The sequence below is a fragment of the Nipponia nippon genome, unplaced genomic scaffold (genome assembly GCF_047370975.1).
Source record: "Nipponia nippon isolate SJK-2023a ecotype South Korea unplaced genomic scaffold, ASM4737097v1 scaffold_9, whole genome shotgun sequence".
Classification (NCBI taxonomy): Eukaryota; Metazoa; Chordata; class Aves; order Pelecaniformes; family Threskiornithidae; genus Nipponia; species Nipponia nippon.
The window spans coordinates 22,186,105-22,207,355 of NW_028262413.1; the positions used below are offsets into that span (position 1 = coordinate 22,186,105).

Sequence of the window (21,251 nt, forward strand, 5' to 3'; positions counted from 1 at the left end):
AGCTTATGATAAGGAGTGCTCTTTACCGTGCATTTTTAACATAGAAGATGAATTTAATCATCGTCTTCAAAATTTCCTTTCAACACAGTATTTCAGTATATATGATTTTCCTAACAGGGCAAGTTAAAAAGAAAAGAACAACCCCCCAGCACTATCCCTACTACTCCACAAAACTCGTACCAACAAGAATTAACAGTGAGGCTGAAATACTTCTATTTGCCAAACAGGCAAACTGCTTACCAGCCCCTTCTGCCTTGTCCCCTTTCCATCGCATCACATCGCCCTCTCTGCCTGCTGTCTGACCTCTGACGCCAGTCTCACTCCCCTTCCGTAGCTAGTCCTCTTATCTGAGTCTCAGACTCCCATGTTCATTTTCAATACTCTTTTACTAGTACCTGCTTGTCGCAAACTCTTGCCCAACCAGTCCCAATTCCCATATTCTCCTGCCAGCATCTCTTCCTGCCTTCCAAAGCACGCCCTCCTCACAGACACTTCTGGCTGCCTCTGGTCTCACAGCTGGGGAGTTCAGCACTGGAGACATCCAAGCCAGGCAGCTCCTTCTTCTGCACCGCCAGGGCCTGGGTCAGGATGAACGCTGCCGTTCCCCCTCTGCCTTGCACACCAGCAGCCCAGACAGCTCCACGCACCTTAAGAAGTGGCATGTTCAGTGTAGGCAGAAATATTTAAAATCTAGGTGCTAACACCTCTGAGTTTCTTGTTAACTTAAACAGATTTTTTACATGGGCAGTAGAAAGTACACAAACATCAGACTTCAAATCCCTTCTCCAGAACAGGTCACCAGAATTAATGGTTTTTAAATATGGAGAAAATAATTCCTCTTTTTGTCCTACTATTTCCTGCATTATTTCCTATCTTAACTTGGAAATCAGTAACTTATTCTGAATGAAGTTACAGGAAAAGAGTTTTGTTAAAAAAAAAAAAAAAAAAAGAGGTAAAAAAGAAGAGGTGAAAATAAAGCCACAACACCTTACTCTAGACCTAGCGGGGGGTGGGGAGGCAGGATGATCACATCCCAAGCTGTTAAAAGTCCATTGAATATATAATTAATATATACTATAATAATATTATAGTATAAAATTATATTATATTAAAATATTATTTATTATATTATATATAATATTATAAGAAGATTATATTGTATAAAATATATATTATATTATTATATATAATTAATTGAGATTAAGATTTTACAAAGCATCTAGTCACTAAAAAAGACATGAAAATAACCAGTGCTACCTATTTCGGCTATGTATTTGTACATATGTACATACATGTATATGTACAAATATATGTGTATCTATAATGACTTCTAAGAAACAGGCTCATTTTTCTCTATACCAGTTTATTAAAACAGAACTGATGCAAAATACATTTCCCCGTGCATTCTATTGGCTTAAGTAAAATAAACAAACAAATAAATAAAATCTTAGCAATATACAGCTTAGTTAAAGAGAGTTGATGACCTATTTTCCTTTTTTTGGAAATGCTTTATTTTATTTAATCACACACTTTATTCGAGCAGATACTCCACTAAATCATTCCATGTTCTCAAAACTATTTTAAAATACACTTTCAACAATGTTGCTCAGTGGAATAAGAACAAGAAATGTAAAAACTGTTTAAAACAGGAAAAATTCAAATTATTATTCTTTTCCAATTTTTGATCTAAATATGCATAAATCAAATCCTCCACGTAACAATGTTAAGATCCTGTATCAAAGAAAGCAAAGTAAATATTGACACCGAAATTAATCTTACAGGCTACAGGGAAGAGGATTAGTGAAACAATTCACTGCATCTCCTGTAAGTCAGAATGTATTTGTCACACCAAGTAATAAAACCCTGTGATGTCTATGCACATGCTGTAGCCTCCGAAATACAATGACAACTATTTGCAATTAAGAGAAATGCAACAAAACCAGTAAACAGTCTCCATTTCCCAGTGTTACATCTCTTTCAGTCCTTCCTCTGCTAGTCATTTTGGTTGTGGATTTAAACATCTAAGTGGTGAAGCTGCATCTAGAGAAAAAAGGCAATCCAAAAAAAGAGATCTCGACCCAAAGACAAACTGCGTCCCGGCTGTCCTCTGCTGAGCTGCATAACCAGCCCCAGCTTCAGCTCCCAACACGTTTTCCTTGGCTTGTACGTTGCTCTGCCAAACAACAGCATGCACTTACCAAACCAGCTCTAGGGCAGGGCGAGAGCGCTCCTCTACAGCTGGAGAAAGCAGTTAAACCTTTCTCCTCTACAGTGATATCACACACTCCTGTCCACACTTGCAGTCACATGAAATGCAAATCACAAGATACATGGATGAATAACTAACAATTTAAACCCACGGCACTGGAACTGAAGCAGATTTCCAAGTATTTTGTATTTATGTCTTAAGAAAAATCAAGTATAGCAGAGATATGACAGTGCTGGGGTCTTCAGAACAAAACCCTGATGTGCCTGGAACAGTATTTAAATTTCATATTTCCAAATATAACAACAGACCGTACAAAGTAAGTGAAATAAGCAGACTCCACTACTGAAAAACTAGAACCTAGCAGTGACCTTGCCCCTTTTTTCCCCCCACGTTCTTTATGTTGCAACTCCATAATATTGCAAAGTTTTGCAATACTTATGTTTTTCTTAAAGCCCCATTTCTCCCAAGGGCATCTGAAGAAATTGCATGCAATTTATTTTTATTGTTTAAGCTTTTAATTCTAACAAATAAACATAGAATCATGTAAATTATGCCTCTAAGTGGGTCCAAAAGCTCAAAACTAGAAAGCAGTGAAAGCTTCTTAATTGAACAATTTTGAAGGCCAATCTTGAAGTGCTAAAATGTTTGGGTTTGGCAAAACACAGAAACCTTTAAAACAGTGTAGTTGGATAAATACTGGTAAAATACATTTTCTTCTTATGTGTCTCATTCATCAAATGCGCTCACTCATTTAGGTACCTTCTGTCTCAGGACAAATTCACTATCTTAAGCTTTCTCTGAAGTCAGATATTCAGACACCCATAACAGAAAACTGAAGAAATTATCATACCGAAATACTTATGACAGAGGTCCTAAGAGGGCATTTTCCAGTTACTTTCCACAAAGAGAAGAAAGAATGCAACTAAACTGAACGGAAGCCACGTGATCAGTATTTTTATTTTAAAATGTTCATTAAAAAGGTTTATCTTCTAACATCTAATACAGACAACATATTAGAAATATTATGTGCATAGAACTTCTATCTCCAAGGAACTTTGCAAACATGAATATATTCAGTTTTCTCCTGAGGCAAGTATCACACCTATATCACAGCTGGAGAAACCAAGGCAGGAAGATGAGATTTACCTGAAGGCACAGAAGCTAGTCAGTTCCTGACTCTCCACGCTGGGCCAAAGACCACACCTTGCTTTCATCCACTCTAGTAATTAAGAATAAAATAATTCTTGGTCTGTATATTCTTTTCAGGCAGAACCTGTCTGACCTGTTAACATACTGACAATGTATTTAAAAAGCCACAAGACAGCCAGCCAGTGGAGAGCCTTTATTAAAAGATTCCTGGTACTACATGTTTCTTGTAGAATACCTACCTCTTTTTCCTTACTCTGAACTGTGTTCATTCTGCATACCACTCTTCAGTTTTGGATGACAGGGGATATAAATCGTGCCAGATTCTTGTTCTAAGGAGGGAGTGCTTCTCTAAACATTGCTTACAAGAAGACAAAGAAATTAATTCAGTCATCAGGAAACAAACAAACAAATATAGGACTGTATTATTCCTCTTTCTCTGATCAAGGCAGAATGAAACATATAAAAAGAAACAGCAAAGTCATAGAAACTCCCAGGAAAAATACTGGTCGAGTTCAGATTCTTCCAGGGACCACGAGGGAGAAGATTTGATCTCCTCACAAGTAAGCGCAGCATGCATTTACCCTCTGCAAAGTCAACTAGATTCATAAAAGTGCGTGAAGGCAGCTAATTCTTGCCTGTAAGTCCTGATTTCCAAGCATTGCATCAACTAAAATACTGCTGTGCGCAGCCCTTGGGAAGCAGGCTGAATTGCACATCTTCTGACGCTCTTGGATTCTTCTTGTGAACTTTTACACATCTCAGAGAGCACAATCTGATTCTTAACTTTAACTAGAAAAACCATAGTCTGACTTTGGTCTCAGAAAGACGTCCTTTCACAGTTTCTTTGCATTTAAACTGGGATATGTGTGACTCCACCAAGATCAAATATAAGAAAGCTAGCCAAATGAGGACTCCATATCCACATACATCACATTAATTAGAATTTCACAATACTGTTCATGGGAATAAGCATTGGCAAGATTGCAGCCTTGGTAAAAAATCTGCAGTACAGATGATCCCAAGATCAAAGTTCACCTTACAGACTTACCAGCAGGATTCAGCTACAAAGGGAAACATACCATCAGAGTTATATCACATATCCATACCAACATAGCTCTCCATGCGTACACATCACTTCCTTAGGGAAGAGTACCTTCCTGGGGTAGCCTGAAGAATGTAAACAGGGTGCTGAAGCCATGCCTGTCAATTTTCCTAAACGAATAATCCTCCCAACTCAAAAGCCAATAAACGTTTCCTATTTGGTCAGACTGCAGCAGATATGCCACAAGAAAATTCATGTCATTAATACTATAAAATAGCAGACCAACTGAGCTGCCTGTGTAAAACAGACTAACAGCTTCATTTTTATACACCACTTTCTCCTGAGGTTTTCCACAGACTTAACAAATATTGAACACTCAAAGATCTTACAGCTTCAGAAGAGTTGGTAAACTGTCTATTCTGATTGAAACTTCTCTCCAGTTAGACTAACACAAGAGAGAGCCATTACATTATAGAATAATATTTGAGCAACACAGTTTCTGTATTACAGGAGTTGTGCTAATTTACGCTTTATTCTATAGTCCCAGACAGGCCAACCAACTCAGGTTAAAGCCTACTTGATTTAGATTTCCTTTGCTTGCTTGAAGATGGAATTTGTGTCAGGAATGTCTGTGCAGTGAAGACAATCCCAAAGAAACCAATTAGCCACACCGGCCTGCACAGCAGTTGGCTTGGAATTAAGTATCAAGAATGCCATCTCAGCACTGTCAGAGGTAATTATATATCCAATAATTTGCAAAGTTTTGAGGAAAAAAATTACTATTAAAAAAAAACAGTGATACAACTCAGTTAACTGTGTTGCATAACAAACATTTAAAATTAATTCTGTATCTTTGGATGCCAGCGCAAGAGCTTGTGTAATGTTGTTTACCATAAACTCTGCAAGACAGTGATTCTAAATAAACAGCTCTAACTGCAGAATGTCAGTAGATGACAGTGAGGCCTCCCAAATTAAATAAGCACACATTTACATGTATGCCCCTCTAATATTCGAATTTAAAAGTTTATTCTTGATCTGATTTGATTCAACTGCAGTAAGGCCTATGAAGACTTGAATCAATTAAAATGGTTGTATATTGATGTAGCGTGTTAATCATGTAAGTAAATAAGTAAACTCTTAACTGATACTACTTTGTTATTGAAAGGGTCTGCACCAGTTCCACAAGTTGTCTTTTTGCATTGGTTTCCAAGTAAAATCGATACAACATCTGTACACAGCCTAAAACTGAGAATAAACTGGGAGGGGATATGACACCAATAGCCGACTGTTTAAATAAATAAATTCTGATTCCTTTGCAGTTGTGGAGAATCCTGCTTTACTCAAATGTACGTGGTGGAAAGGAATCATAAAAAAAAAAAAATAACATCCTCAGCAGAAGCGCTGGCTTGGCCTCACAAAATAAATAGCAGAAAACTACTCAGTAATGTTTTTGGGAGGCAAGCATCTCTGACCCACGCTTGGGAAAGAGCCTAACCGATCCTTGTGCAAGGCAGCGATTCCTGTGCCAGCAGATAATGAGGGAGCGTAGGGAGGCACAGCCCAGTCGCTGCTTCCCACAGAGGTAAGACGCAGCAAAGCAACAGAACCTCACCCTCGGGCACCCTCCGCTCCCGCAGATTTCTGAACTCAGCAGGAACTGGGCCTCACAGAGAAGCACTCTGCTCGGTACTGCTTACATCAGAAGCAGAAGGACATAGCACACTGAGCATCACCCATAACCTCTCTGGAAAAAGGGGGGCAAATTTACTGCTGAAACATCTTTTAAAGAAGAAATACACTGATCTACCATGCAAACAGTGGCTAACACTTGTTTGAAGTTTAGCCTAAAGCCTGTGGCCACTCGGACAATTCTTGTTAAAAGCATGATTATGCTTTCGTTAAAGTTTTTCTGCACAGTGGTAAACTAAGTTAGCAATGAAGCTTGACATTCTAGTTACATGTGCACTACATACACAGTATAAAATAGCTTCAGGAAAACAGTGATGATTCTTAAATACAGTAAGCTATCAGATCAAAACTATCTGTAGTCTGGCAATCTATAAAGCAATGTATTGGGTTTGCGTGGCAAGGTTTTGGTAGCAGGGGGGCTACAGGGGTGATTTCTGTGACAAGCTGCTAGAAGCTTTCCATATATCCAATAGAGCCAATGCCAGCCAGCTCCAAGACAGACCCACCGCTGGCCAAGGCCAAGCCCATCAGCGACAGTGGTAGTGCCTCTGGGATAACATATTTAAGAAGGGGGAAAAACTGCTGCACAACAGCAGCTGGAGAGATGAGTGAGAATAAGTGAGAGGAACAACCCTGCAGATACCAAGGTCAGTGAAGAAGGAGGGGGAGGAGGTGCTCCAGGCACCAGAGCAGAGATTCCCCTGCAGCCCGTGGTGAAGACCATGGTGAGGCAGGCTGTCCCCCTGCAGCCCATGGAGGTCCATGGTGGAGCAGATATCCACATGCAGCCTGTGGAGGACCCCACGCCAGAGCAGGGGGATGCCCGAAGAAGGCTGTGACCCCATGAGAAGCCCGCGCTGGAACAGGCTCCTGACAGGATCTGTGAACCCTTGGAGAGAGGAGCCCGTGCTGGAGCAGGTTTGCTGGCAGGGCTTGTGACCCTGCGGGGGACCCACACTGGAGCAGTCCGTTCCTGAAGGACTGCACCCCATGGAAGGGACCCACACTGGAGCAGTTCGTGAAGAACTGCAGCCCGTGGGAATGACTCACGTTGGAGAAGTTCGTGGAGGACTGTCTCCCGTGGGAGGGACCCCGTGCTGGAGCAGGGGAAGAGTGTGAGAAGTCCTCCCCCTGAGGAGGAAGGAGCAGCAGAGACAACATGTGATGAACTGACCGCAACTCCCATTCCCTGTCTCCCTGCACTGCTCAGGGGAGGAGGTAGAGAAATTGGGAGGGAAGTTGAGCCCAGGAAGAAGGAAGGTGTTTTAAGATTTGGGTTTATTTCTCATTATTGTGCTCTTATTTGATTGGTAATAAATTAAACTAGTTTCCCTGAGTCACGTCTGTTTTGCCCATGACTGTAATTGCTGAGTGATCTCCCTGTCCTTATCTCGACCCATGAGCCTTTTGTCGTATTTTCTCTCCCCTGTCCAGTTGAGGAGGGGAAGTGATAGAGCAGCTTGGTGGGACCCTGGCACCCAGCCAAGCTCAACCCGCCACAAGCAAGGAAATCACAGTCTATATCTCAAATTCAGCAGAAACTGAACAGTCACCATATTGCATTGTGTTAATTTTATTCCTCGTATTTGTCTAACATTGCACTGGTAAAGTTAGAGGCTGTTGTCATTGATTTAGATCATAACAGATTCAATATCTTCTTCACAGTATAGTGACAAAACCAAACCCCACAGTCTGAAAAAATCCTTATCAGCTAAAATATGACTGTAACAGACCTTAAGAAATAATGTTGCAGCTCTTAAAGGATCTTTTAAGTCGTCAATTCCTTTCTCCCCACGCCTTGCAACCTCCAGCTTAATTCCCTACAGAATTCCCTATGCTTTTCCAGTTTTCTTCTTGCACATTTACTTCAGAATGACCTGGATAATATGCCTTATAAAAATATTTATATACCTAAACTCTTATGAAGAGATGGGGCTAAAAACAGCCCCTCAACAATTCACATCACTGCAAAGAAATTGTGCTAAGTGTGCTAAGAATGTACTGACTGAGGGCAGCCTACCTTATAATTCCTCCACCCCCATTTTACTACACTTCTCACCACATCTTTCACTCACTGTTAGCAATATACCTTTAAAAGAGCAACTACCAAACTGCAGTGAGGTAGGATTCAGTTAAAGCTGAACTCTGTTCCACTGTTCTGGGAATGCATTCTCAACTGAAACAAAGTATCTTCAAATTATTTCTCGCTATTTCAGCAAAACACAAAAGAAACTCACATAAAAAAAAAAAAATCAAGACTAGCAATATTACTTAATTATTGGATAAAAGCATTAAATATTTTAAATATTTCATTACATTAATACAATTAATTTCAGTGCAATTTCTTGAAATTAAAATAATCTCAGTTACTTTACAAATGACATTAAGTGGATTTCCTTACAGCCATACAAACACCAAAAACGTAAGGACACCAATTCACATTGAACATTTAATTAAGTAGTTAGCCCATGGAACTTAATTCCAACAGTAAGCTGTGCATTCATTTTCAGCCTGCAATCTATTACCCACACGCACAAAGAACAAAAGAATAACCGCCTCCATAACGGCAGCCAGAAAGAAAATTAAAAGAAAGACCTCAGAGAATGCAGAGGACTAATTCTGAAAAAGGATCTGATATGCTTATCACAAATACCAGAACTTATTTTCATGTTCTGCAGGGCATAGAACAGCTGTCATAGGGATTATGAATGAATGCAGCTTTCTCACACATGCACACCTCATGTGAAGAATTATCCAAAAAATAGCAAAATGCGTGCAACCTTCAACATGTGGCTGCCTTCTGCAGCTGCTAGGACACAGGGTTATCAGCAGCTTAGCTGGTGTCCGTCTTGGGATCCTAAGATATCCTTTTGGTGATTATATACATATGCTACTACACATGTCCTCAATCCCGCTCAGGATTAAAACTGTTATAAACCATTTATTCAATATTCACTCATTCTTCTGGATTTGCAACAATTCTAGTTTAGAAATAGCTGGCAGTGGGCCCTAAATATGAGAATTCGATCATTATTTATTTCACAATCTCAGTCTGAATGCACAGGTATATTTGACTATCACAGTTTTACACAGACAAATAGGAACCCTCTAAAAGCTGTTCCTGGGTCACTATAAATAAATCCTTTTTGCTCTGTTTCATCTTGTCTTTTTTTTTTTTTGTGAATACAGGTGTGTAAATATTTTCCTTCGTGTTTGTATTTAAGCACTGGCTTAAAAAAAAAAACAAAACAAAACAAGAAATAAAGCACACCTCAAACCAAAATTCTACTCTCAGTAACATAAGCATAAATACAGAATATATACAGAAAGCTCATTAAATTTTCAGCTGTCAAGAAAGACCAATACTTAGACATATCTAAGAAAAAACCAAAAGAAATCGTTACAAAATAGAGATTAGCATATACTCTTTCCGAAGCTTCTATATCTGCAAAAGAGATACTTTTTGGTTGCACTTTTTGGGTGTTTTTTCAATCCCCTTTTAAATTGTTTGTAATCATTCTGTACAACCATACCAGAAAATAACTCAAAATCACTTTCCCGTTTTCCTAACACAGTTGTTTAGGATCACCATTTAACAGTCACTATGCCTAAAACAAAGTGTATTGTGTAGATTCATTCATTTATATTGTGTCATGAAAACAGAACCATGAGTTTTGCCGGAATTACATGTGGAATACTAAGCAAATACCCAGCCTGTCTACTAGCAGTGACCTGTGAGAGGATTCAAACAGAGAAATTGCAGTTCTGGGTTAGAGAGAGAGAAAAAAAACCCATGAGATTATGGAGGGGAAACTATCGTATCTGTAAGAGAGAGCTCTCCAATGAAAAATTATTTTTATTCTAAATTCAAGTGAGATACATTTGCCTTTAAATGTTGAGATGCTGTGTTTTACAAGAATGCAGTAAAAAGTCAACTGAGTTTTTTTCTCCAATATGGAAGACAAAGAAAATCCAAAGTTTCTTTGAAAGAAGACACAGCTCTACTGGAGTTTTGGCACATCATGAAGTAACTCACATAATGATAAGAAAAGTGACCAAGAAGGAAAGGACATGTTAGTGACGTAAGCTTTTTTTGGACATTAAAGAACGAGTGACTGGGTGAGCTACAGATACAAACACAAAAGAAAATTACTAAACTTTTTCAGAAAAAGATAAAAAGGATTTATTGTTTTGGCAGAAAGGTACTTGTGGCTATTTCTACTCTGGTAGAAATTCTAAGCAGTTATCAAGGCATTGCATTGAACCCTTCAAGCATAGGCAATAACAACAATAAATACCCTGGGCATAAGAAGTTGGTAACCATAGCACTTGAAAGAAGGTAACAGACAGATAAGTCAAGGCCACATATTGCTGAATTCTCACAATTAACATTAACAATCAGTATCTGCAGCTTGCAACAGGTATTAAAAATTAGGAAGTAAATGAAAGAGACTTTTAAAAAAAGATTCTCCTTTATACCATAGCTTCTATTTATCATAGGAAACAACAGGTATTCTATACTTGCTGGAGAAATTAATTATCTTTTTTGTGTAATAAAAGTCAAAGGAAAAGAAGTCACAAAGTAGTATCATTTGTGTAAGTATTTTCCACTGACTTCAACAAACATGCAATTTCAGCCATAAAATGAAAATGATAGCCTCTTTCCAACTTAATGCAGAACAGGGATCTAAAGAGGAAAAGGAAATACAGAATACGTAAAAATATATTAGAATCCAAATTGAGAAATATATAAAAGGTCTTCCACTAAAATCTGTGTTTAGTACTTTACACATGTTCATTATATTCATAAAATATGCATGGAATCCCATACTACAGCACAGGGGAAAAAAAAGTCTACCAAAGTGGTCAGCAGACTCTTCACTGCAGTCCACTGTCCACTACCTCCTATATTGCTGGCACATCACCTTTCAGCTTTTTATAACCATCATAAAGTCTAGCATAATCCCCCAGACATCTCGCCTCACGTTTCAGTCAGAAGACCTAACCTGGACCTCCACTTGTGAGCAGCACACACGTATTTCCCCAGGCGGGCCCCAGCAGTGTTACATTCTGCTGGAGATCACCTGAGTGGTCACTACTCTCTTCTACCAGAAAGTCCACCTCTGCCACTCCATAAAAAATTCTTCAGGCTCATCATATTCATCCCATGCTGGACCCTTACTCTCCTAATTTTCTTTCTAGTACAATACCGCAAGGCAGCGAGCATATATCTATCCTATTTTAAAAGTGACTTGCAATGACTTGAGTGGTACCAGAAAATACAAATCTACTGTTATTAATAACTGAAATAGGTAAGGAGAGCGTAAGTGCACATTTGAACAGATCAGGGATTGTTAGGAGTGAATAGCCAGAAGTAGTAGTGAAGACCTACATTTTTCTATTGTTGCAATCTTCCGCTCATTACTAATTAATATTTGGGTATGACTGAAAGCAGAAAGACAGCAGCATTAATGTGATTGCATTAAGGTCAGTGGAACAGGCCATAATACCACTATGCCCTATCTCTGAGAAGTAAAAAGAAAAATAACTTTAAAATAGACCTGCCAGATTATCAAAAGCTCAGATAAACATATGCATGAGAATACGAACAGATCACCATAAAAAAAAAAATAGTCTAGCTAGGGAGATCTGTACTGGAAGCACATAAGACTAAAGGCAGCTAAATAAGGTTCAAGTTGTTACTTCAGCATGACACTGTAGTTTTCATGTGGGTGTACCAATTTGTTTGCACCTTCTCTACCTATAGAAATGGAGAAATTAAGTTTTGAAGGGAGAATTAAATGAAGAAACATGGTAATTTTTCCCTCTCCTGAACGCAATAAGAGTTCTTGAACCCTTCACCAAAGCTACTGGTTGAGAAACCAATATTGTGCAGGATTATTTTATTAACGACAATTGTTTTATTAGTGGTGATAAAATACTGAACTTTTCATACAGTAGACCAACAAAATGTATACACAGATGCCAAATGACATTATAAATTGCATCACAGAGTAAATACTCATATTATTGAGCACCATAATAAGCACAGTAGTAATTCACACATGCAAGTCTACTACATGTTCTTTCACACAATCCACAATCAATCTATGAAACAAAGTGACAAGATACTTGCAGGAATGCCCTCAGAGATTCACCATCCATATGACATTCCAGGACAGTTACGTTAGACCGGCTGAACTGGCATGCTTCAGGTGCGAGCCAACAAGTAACTGTCCATGGTTCAGAAAACACTTCCTTCAAAATACCTACTACAGCTTCGGCCAGTCACAAGATGCGTAATTCTGCTGTGAAAAACAGCAGAAAACAGATCTCATATTCCAACAGAGAAGCAAATTGTGACTCTCCCTGAAAATACATTACGATACAAATGTTTCTAATTTTAAGAGCTAACAGTTTCCGGCTCAGAGCTTACAATTTGCTGAAACTTCATGCCTTTCCCCGGTCTTCTGAGGGGCAAATTTTTCCTGCCACTTCCATTTTCAAGAATTATATTTTATTTTATTCCATTAATTGACCAATCTTCTGTGGCTGTTTTTAGCATCACAGATACGCATACTATACATTTTGGATGGCAATTCAATTATGCATATTTTTCAATGCCTAGCACAACCATGCTTCTCTATACTATTGTAATGCAAGCAAGCTAAAATACACTACTTAGAACTTCAATGATTCTGCCTTAAACTATTGAGAATACCAACACGTTCTAATTCTTTGTATAATCTTTTTGTTCTGACATTGTATTATCCTTTTAAAATATGCTCTACCAGCTGTTACGAAAGCGGGTATCAGGAGATTTGGTTAAATAACTAAGGAAGTGAAAGAGAAATTCATGAAATTTCATTCCTGATGTCAAACTACATTCCAGTTCATAACTATGTTGGCATGCTCTGGGAAGCAAGAAGCTAGTCTGGTCAGAAAGTTAAACTGACCTTTAAAGGCAAAACATCTGTTGGGAGTCATGAGAAGTTCAGTCATACAGATTAAGAGAGCTGACCCGCTGCCTCGTGGAACCACAAGATATTCATGTAACCAGTTATTGCTATTAGTAGGTTTTTGTAAAAAAGGATAGACTGAAAATTTCCAAAGTGCTCTTCTTTTCCACAGAAAAAGACAGTGGAAAGCCCATTACTTTCCTTCATATTCAAACATTGAAAAATTATATTCTCAAGCCTACATTTCTCACATATTTTATTGGAGAGACCCATAATATTACTGATTTATAACAATGTTATTAAGGACTACTATAAATGTTAATACATTTAAAGCTAATTAACTATTCAACAAAACTTCTAAAAATGAGCTCATCATTTTGAAATAAAAGAATAGTTTGGTTAGGTAAATATGACAACACATGAAACAATATAGTTATGGTAAGTGCCAGCATTATGCAATAAATATATTCTGAAATTCTCACAAAGACTGAGGCCCCTGCACAGTAAGATCACAGATTTCAATCATGGGCCAACACTGCTGAACTTCAATGTACTTGAAATCTAGACCACTGTTTGAAAACCACTATATTGTCTACTGATGAGATAACTCTGAGGATAAAAACTACTGAAGGAGGTCCTTAATTTAGCTACTAATTTGGAGGTGAGTACAGATGGTAAAGTAACATTTTTGCGTGTTTATATAATGAAATGATTTCCAGGTCAGACTAAGCAAGAGGTGCATTAAGATACAAAAACTGGAAAGAGACCGATGGAGATGAACTTTCACTCTTTTGCTATCATAAGCCAGATACATCCAGCTCTAAAGAAAGCGAATAAAGGCCAGAGATTTATAGTAAGAAAGTTACAACTATAATACACAGATGTTTTCACATGAATCAAACAGACAACATGGGCACAACCGAGAAAATAAAAGCAGTTACTGCTCTTGGACAGTTTCATAGAAACGATTCATAGAATCATAGAATCATTTGGGTTGGAGAAGAACTTTAAGATCATGGGGTCCAACCGTTAACCTATCACTGCCAAGTCCACCACTAAACCACGTCCCTAAGCACCGCATCTACACGGCTTTTAAATACCTCCAGGGATCGGGACTCAACCACTTCCCTGGGCAGCCTGTTCCAATGCTTGACAACCCTTTCGGGGAAGAAGTTTTTCCTAATATCCAATCTAAATCTGCCCTGGCGCACCTTGAGGCCTTTTCCTCTTGTCCTATCACTTGTTACTTGGGAGAAGAGACCGACCCCCACCTCGCTACAATCTCCTTTCAGGTAGTTGGAGAGAGCAATAAGGTCTCCCCTCAGCCTCCTCTTCTCCAGACTAAACAACCCCAACTCCCTCAGCCCCTCCTCACAGGACTTGTGCTCCAGACCCTTCACCAGCTTCGTTGCCCTTCTTTGGACACACTCCAGCATCTCAAAGTCTTTCTTGTAGTGAGGGGCCCAGGAAAATTAAGCCTAGTGCATGTACTAAAATAATTTGATTTAAAACAAGAACATACAAAAGACTATTTCTGTCCAACTACTGTATATAATTTCTCTCTCTTACAATGCAATAAAGATATATCTAAAGCAAACTTAATTCCAGTATTACAAAATTATTATCAGCTAATACAATACTGTTGTAGTGGATGGACAAAAATACTCTTGTAATACAGCGTAGTGTTTTTGGGGACCTTTTAATGAATGTATCATTAAGTTTAAAATCAGAACAGAAAGGGAAAAAAATCAGGAGAGTAATAAATCACTCTTCACTCTTCAATTTGCTAAATAAGAAGCATTTCTCCTTTTAAGCTTATGGATCACAGAAGTTTCTGTAGTGACATTGTTTATAGCTGCATAGCAGATTTATAGCCAGAATTATGCTTACACAAGTAATTGATTTTTGCTTCAGCAGCAAAAAAGGGGAAAAATTAAAAGCAAGTTACTTTGGTGTCTGCTTCTCAGCCTGAAACAAAGTATTGCTGCTGCTTTTTTTTTTTTTTTTCCTTAAACAACAGAACAAAAGGCATAAGTTAGTAAAACAGAGTGTGATAATTGACTGCATCCTCCTTTTATTTCATAAGCCATCAATTAGGACACTCATCGTGGACTGGAAAACCCATGTTCAGGTCCCTCTTCTTTCAGGTCAGAATTTGAATGCCATACCGTAAATAAAATCTGGGTTCTCAGCAAGGGAAAAGAAAATACCAAACATATGCTCATTATCTAAGAACTTGCATATTTCTATTTACAACAGAACTGTAAATATTCTATGATCATTTCACTAAAGACTGTATAACCAAAAAAGGAGTAAAGATTGTATAGGACCACCTCAATTTTAACACCGCACTGCTTCTAAAAGAATTGACTTTACAACATTAATAGTGTTTTAACATACTGTGTGTGTATAAAAAAATATGTATTTAACTAAAAATCACCTTTTTTTCAGCAGTTTTTAAAACCCTAACTGAACACAGTTCACTCAGTCCTCCTTTCTTAAATATCATCTTTTCATTTGCTTACAGAAAAAGGTACCTCCAGATATGCCTGCCTGCATAAACAAAACTAAGAATTGCTACATTGCAAAGACATTTTATTTCCCAAAAAGCCCTGCTTTGCCATCTGGAAAATGAATTACAGTCACTCCAGAATGTATGGCATCTGGTGGGTAGAACCCGAGCAACGGGAGGGACAGCACAGCTATTGGCAAGAGGCAACAAGGAAGTTGTAAAGCACTCTATTTCTCACATTTCCAGACGCGAGGATAAAGTGTTGAAATAAGTACCTACAAAAATAATTAAATAAGGAAAAGCAGATAAACAGTAGTAAATATACTGAAGCCAAAGTATTTCTGAAATATTTTAACTCCTTTACTCTTACTAATTCTGAACACTAGCTTTTCATGTGTGACATTGAAATTTCCAAGCTTGTCCTGATTCTCTGTGATCTTAAAAGATGGGGAAAGAACATCCTGGGAAAGCACCCTGCATTTCACAAGTCAGCCTGCAGTATTTCTAATTAAGGAAGAACTTTTTTTTTTTTTTTAATGAAATAAGCCAAATAATATTTACCACATGAAGAACGGCCAGATTTTCACATGCTAGTATATTCTGCCTAGCTGTAAAAAAAAAAAAAAAAAAAAAAAAAAAAATCCATTTATGTAATTTCAATCACTGCCAGAAAACTTACCAGACAAAACCTAATGACTGAATAATTTCCCTGCATTGTTTCAAAAGTCAGGATATAGCAAATATATAGTATTGTAAGATATACAAATTGAGCACAAAGCTCCAAGTATAGCATTTCAGAAACTACAATCATTTAGAAGCATGTGCATTGACAAGTTCCATACGGTTATGTATGTGCTATCACCCTTAACAATATGGTATTCAGTCAGCTGCAATTTTCAGAGCAATGGTTGGTATCCGATAACAAATTCCATTCTAGTAAGAAGATTCCTTCCCCTTCACTTGCCAAACAACATTTAAAGAGATAGCGTTTCTGTAAACATCATTTACTTGGAGGTAATGCCACCAATCACTGCAAATATTTTATCACCAATTAACTAAAAAGGATTCAGAAAGAAAAGACACATTGTCTGGCTGACATTGCTCAGGAACTCTGAGCAGCCTATTTCCTGAGCTGGTGCAGCTTGGGTAGAAACATCTGGTACGCCAACGGATGCTACAACATGTTTACAAACTGTAGGCAGCTGAACCTCTTGCAAATGTTTTCTAAAATTAATTTGAAAAAAAAATGTTTAGACACTTTTGTTCCTGAAGGCATTACCATCACTCCACTGATTATGCTAATGGTGCTCTACTGCTATTAAAATACATCTAGGCGCCAAGCAGACAATTGCCCCATTTTCCAGCCTATTTAACAAGTTGAAAACATAACTCTACTCATTCTTTACTTCCTTGCTACGATAAACTTTGAGGAAAAAAAAGGGTGAAGCTTTCTGAAGGTAAGAAAAATTTTTCATTAAAAAAAAAATAAACCAAAACAACCCAAACAACCAGTTATCCAATTTAACATTCCTACTTTCAACAAAACCCTACAAATGATGAAATGGCCCTGACACCATTTGCAGGAAGCTACCCTGTGGAATACTGAGTAATACAAACAGCTAAAGGCTTTTGAAAGACAAAAAGCAGGTCAGGAATTCAGCCATGTGGGTATTTTACTAAAAAATAGATTAACTGATATTTAAAGCAGAGAAGATGTTAGTATTTTCTGGTCTGTATGGTTCATAAATTTAAAAGCAGAACACTATGCATGTTATTACCCATAGAGATTTATTATTTAAAGCTTTTGGTGTTCATCCAGCAACAACAGATGATTCAGGCTGCATCTCAATGACCAAACCACATATGTTTTTCCATCACATTATTACTAAACTAAAACATCACACTTCCATACTTTTCCCCCTTTCAGTAAAAAAAAAAAAAAAAAAAAAAAAAAAAAGATGATTTATGCCACAAATTCCACTCCAAAACTAACAGGACTCCCTCTTTTCCCCTACCATTAATTAAACATTACGTAAATGACTAGCTGACAAGTCTACTTTTAAACGCCTCTCGTAGCTGTTGAGGGATTACAAAGGTACATTTTTGCTGATACTGCTTCCTAGAATTTAGCTTTTCCTCCAGAAAATTTAAGTTTCTCTTTTGCTAGACATCACAGATAAGCTCTGACCACAAGCACAGCTGCCAATTCATAAAAGCTATTCAGTTACTTAATTGCGCATTAATTTCTGCAATTAAAGAATTCACTATATTAAACTGAGTTACAGAACATCAAAGCCTAACCAAAGTCTAACCATCATTTTCAAGACCTAACTCTTTGCCTATATCAAATATCTGCCTCTTCTCTGAACCAACAGACATATTCATCCAATCACCAACCTGGTAGAAAGACAACCAAATCAATATTTTAATTTACCATAAAAGAAGAAACAAATATCCATATGGAGAGTCCACTTATTTTCATACGAGAAATAACCACAAAGCACTTCTTTCAACCCAATAAGGGAAAAGTCTTCTGAAGAAGCAGACAAGCTCTAAATGAAAGGTTACACTGGGCTGGTTAATAAGAGACATCCAAGAGGTGACAAACCCCGATTAAAGATCCCCAAACTTTGACAGCACTGAAGAACAAAATGCATACAAAATACTGTTAAATTTATTTACAGAGCGCAAAAGAAAAATCTGGGTTAATGTGGTTGTGTTGCCCTCAACCTAGCCAAGTAGGATTTCAGCAAGTATTGTCCTACAAACCAAAAAGCAAGAGGTTAAGATCAAAAATTACTCCTCCATTTACTGGAGGAGCCCTGAAAGTCATTGGAAGCGAGATTTTTAGTAGAAGCATCACATACAACCTTTTCATTTTAAGGCAGATTTTTATCTAGCCTAAGTTGGGAAAAAACAAGACAGTGATTTAGTCAGTCCGGCTGGCAAAGGTATCTTAAGGTTATCTATAATGACTGACAGCTTGCCCAGGCAAAGGAACAGAAACTAGCACGATACTCTTCAAAGCAAAGAACTTCTTAAAGATAGTTTCCCTATGAGCAATTTTGTGGTGCAGCTATGAGCTACCGTAAAATACAATAACCAATTTATTTCCCGACTATTCCAAAAGCAACAAGCAGAAAAGGAGAAGTACTGCCTACCCACTAAATTCCACTTCCACCAGAGCAACAGTGTTCATGACATCAGACTCTGCTAGGACTTTTTTGCCAGGTTGCTTTGCACACCGATAGAGCTCAGGGTTCAAAAGAAGCTATAGCATAGCAGTGTGGTGAATAAGGTGCTACAACTAGGAATCAGGAAACCTGAGTTTGCATCTCTGCTTCTGACTCGCCGGCTGATCAGAAGCAGCTCCGTATCACGATAGTGGTGCTCTGCTTTCCTGTCCTTGACCATCTGTCTTGCGAACAGGGACTACCTTTTCCCATGTATTTGTACAGCACCAAGTACTACAGATAACATTGACATTCTCAACATTTTTACAGTGAAAAAAAAAAAAAAAAAATCACAAACTACAGAAATAATAGCAAAATGATAAACACAAAACAGAGAGGTGGTGATGTACTAAACTATTAAGTGCATTATACCTGTTACTGGGGACACAAAATGAAGAATTCTAGCATGAAAGCAAAATACTTTACCATCCAAACAGTCTATATGAGAATTAAGGTTTAGTATACAAACACGTTTTAGATTTCAAAAGAACTCTAAACATGCTCCAGGTTGCCCTTATTGAACCAATTTGATTCCCTTCCACCCCTAAAGCAAATGTTCCATAAATGAGAAGTAATACTGAAATATCTCTTAAATACAACACGCAGCTAAGACCTTCTCCATTTATTTCTTCGTTACAAGATTTGCTATTTTGGACATATATGTGCAAATAAAAATACAAAGGGCAAGCCACATGACAAGATTATGTTCTATCGGAAATTTTTCATCTTGTTTTAAGTAATACTTTGGTATATAATATTTATTATCCTTACTACAAGCATACATTATTCCTCCCAGTTCCACCCAGAATGGGGCGAACTTGTGAATAGAAAATCAACAAGGAATGTGACACGATACTGCTATTTCACTTATCATAGAATCATTAAGGTTGGAAAAGACCCTTAAGATCATCGCGTCCAACTGTTAACCTATCACTGCCAAGTCCACCGCTAAACCGTGTCCTCGAGCACCACATCTACCCTTCTTTTAAATACCTCCAGGGATGGAGATTCAACCACTTCCCTGGGCAGCCTGTTCCAATGCCCGACTACCCGTTCGGTGAAGAAGTTTTTCCTAATACCCAAACTAACCTTCCCCTGGCGCAGCTTGAGGCCGTTTCCTCTCTCCTATCGCTTGTTACTAGGGAGAAGAGACCGACCCCCACCTCGCTACAACCTCCTTTCCGGTAGTTGTAGAGAGCAATAAGGTCTCCCCTCAGCCTCCTCTTCTCCAGGCTAAACAACTTCTGTGTAAAAATGCTGTCATTGTTTCCCATTTTTCTGAAGCAGATGAATCTCTAGCAAAAAGAGAAAGAAAAAGAAAACCCCAAAACCTCTCCAAAAAGCAAACCTCAAATGACACTGATTGTTGGCACTCTCTTTGTACTAATTGCATTCGTATACCAAGTTCCATGCAATTCCTCACTTTTAGTCAGTTAAAAAACGTTCAGGATCTTAAATATTTTCAGTGCCGATTTACATGTTCACACAGTAGGATAGAAGCTATTTAAACTTCTGCAAACATTGATATTAAAACCTGCCTTCGGCTCACTGCCCATAGTTTGCTATAAGTTTACAAAACAAACACTAATGTAGGTGAAAAGTCCTGGTGATGCTAGAAATATTTCATCATTAATATCTTCAACACAAATAGCAACATTCAAATCTCAGTCTACTATAAATATTGCTTGTTTTGTATTTAAAGACAATAAGCTTAGAGAGTCATCATCCTCTTCAAGGGTGTTAAAAAATAATAAATCATTCTCAACTCAGCCTTAAAGTAATATCTTTTTTAGGATCAGCTATCCAAAACAACTAATTGTTGCATATTTATTAATTATGAGATGGTAGCCAGCACAAAATTCATTCTCCTAACTGAACTGATTGATATAAACAAAGAACAGTAAAAACTAATTTGTAGGTCTTGTCTACATGAGGATTTTATTACAAAGGGGTATTAGGGCAGAATTTTAAAGCACAAAAATTCTTCTGTACTAGAAATATCAACTGTACGGTCTAGCTTAATTATTTGAAGTGGATTAAACTAAACCACATAAAAGAAACTGTTGCCAAACAATAATAGTGTTCACAGACGAGAAGTGTGGAATAGCAATTCCAGGCTTCCATGCATACAAGGATGACGCATGCGACTGATGGTACATGTGCAAGAAGCATGGCTTGATCAAAGATCACTTTTTTTTTTTTCTTTTTTAAATGTAGTCCTGTATCAGTTTTTCAAAACATAAATCAAGATTCAACAGGTATGGATTTGGTACAATGCATTAGAATGCAAAGCTATTACCCAGGACTTTATTGTGCCATTTATTAGCTGTTTCCAAACCTTTCATTTCCTTGTGGAAGCATATTTTCTTCTGTTTGCCAGCAACAGACTTTTCACTATATTACCCTGAGAGAGTGAGAAACTATGTTTTTTCTCATTCATTCCCATCTTCTTAAACTG

The 21,251-nt window shown here is 37.8% G+C and overlaps 1 protein-coding gene across 3 annotated transcripts in view; it reads right to left on the reverse strand.

Moving 5' to 3' along the window:
- VGLL4 (vestigial like family member 4) overlaps nt 1–21,251 on the reverse strand; it is a 106,685-nt gene that overhangs the window by 60,571 nt on the left and 24,863 nt on the right. The window contains exon 1 of one of the 3 annotated variants that reach the window (XM_087745253.1): nt 3,598–3,615. The exons of the other annotated variants lie outside the window; for them this stretch is intronic. The gene's annotated coding sequence lies outside the window, so the exon portion shown is untranslated. Of the gene's footprint in view, nt 1–3,597; nt 3,616–21,251 lie in introns of those variants that run through there. 3 annotated transcript variants of the gene reach the window in all.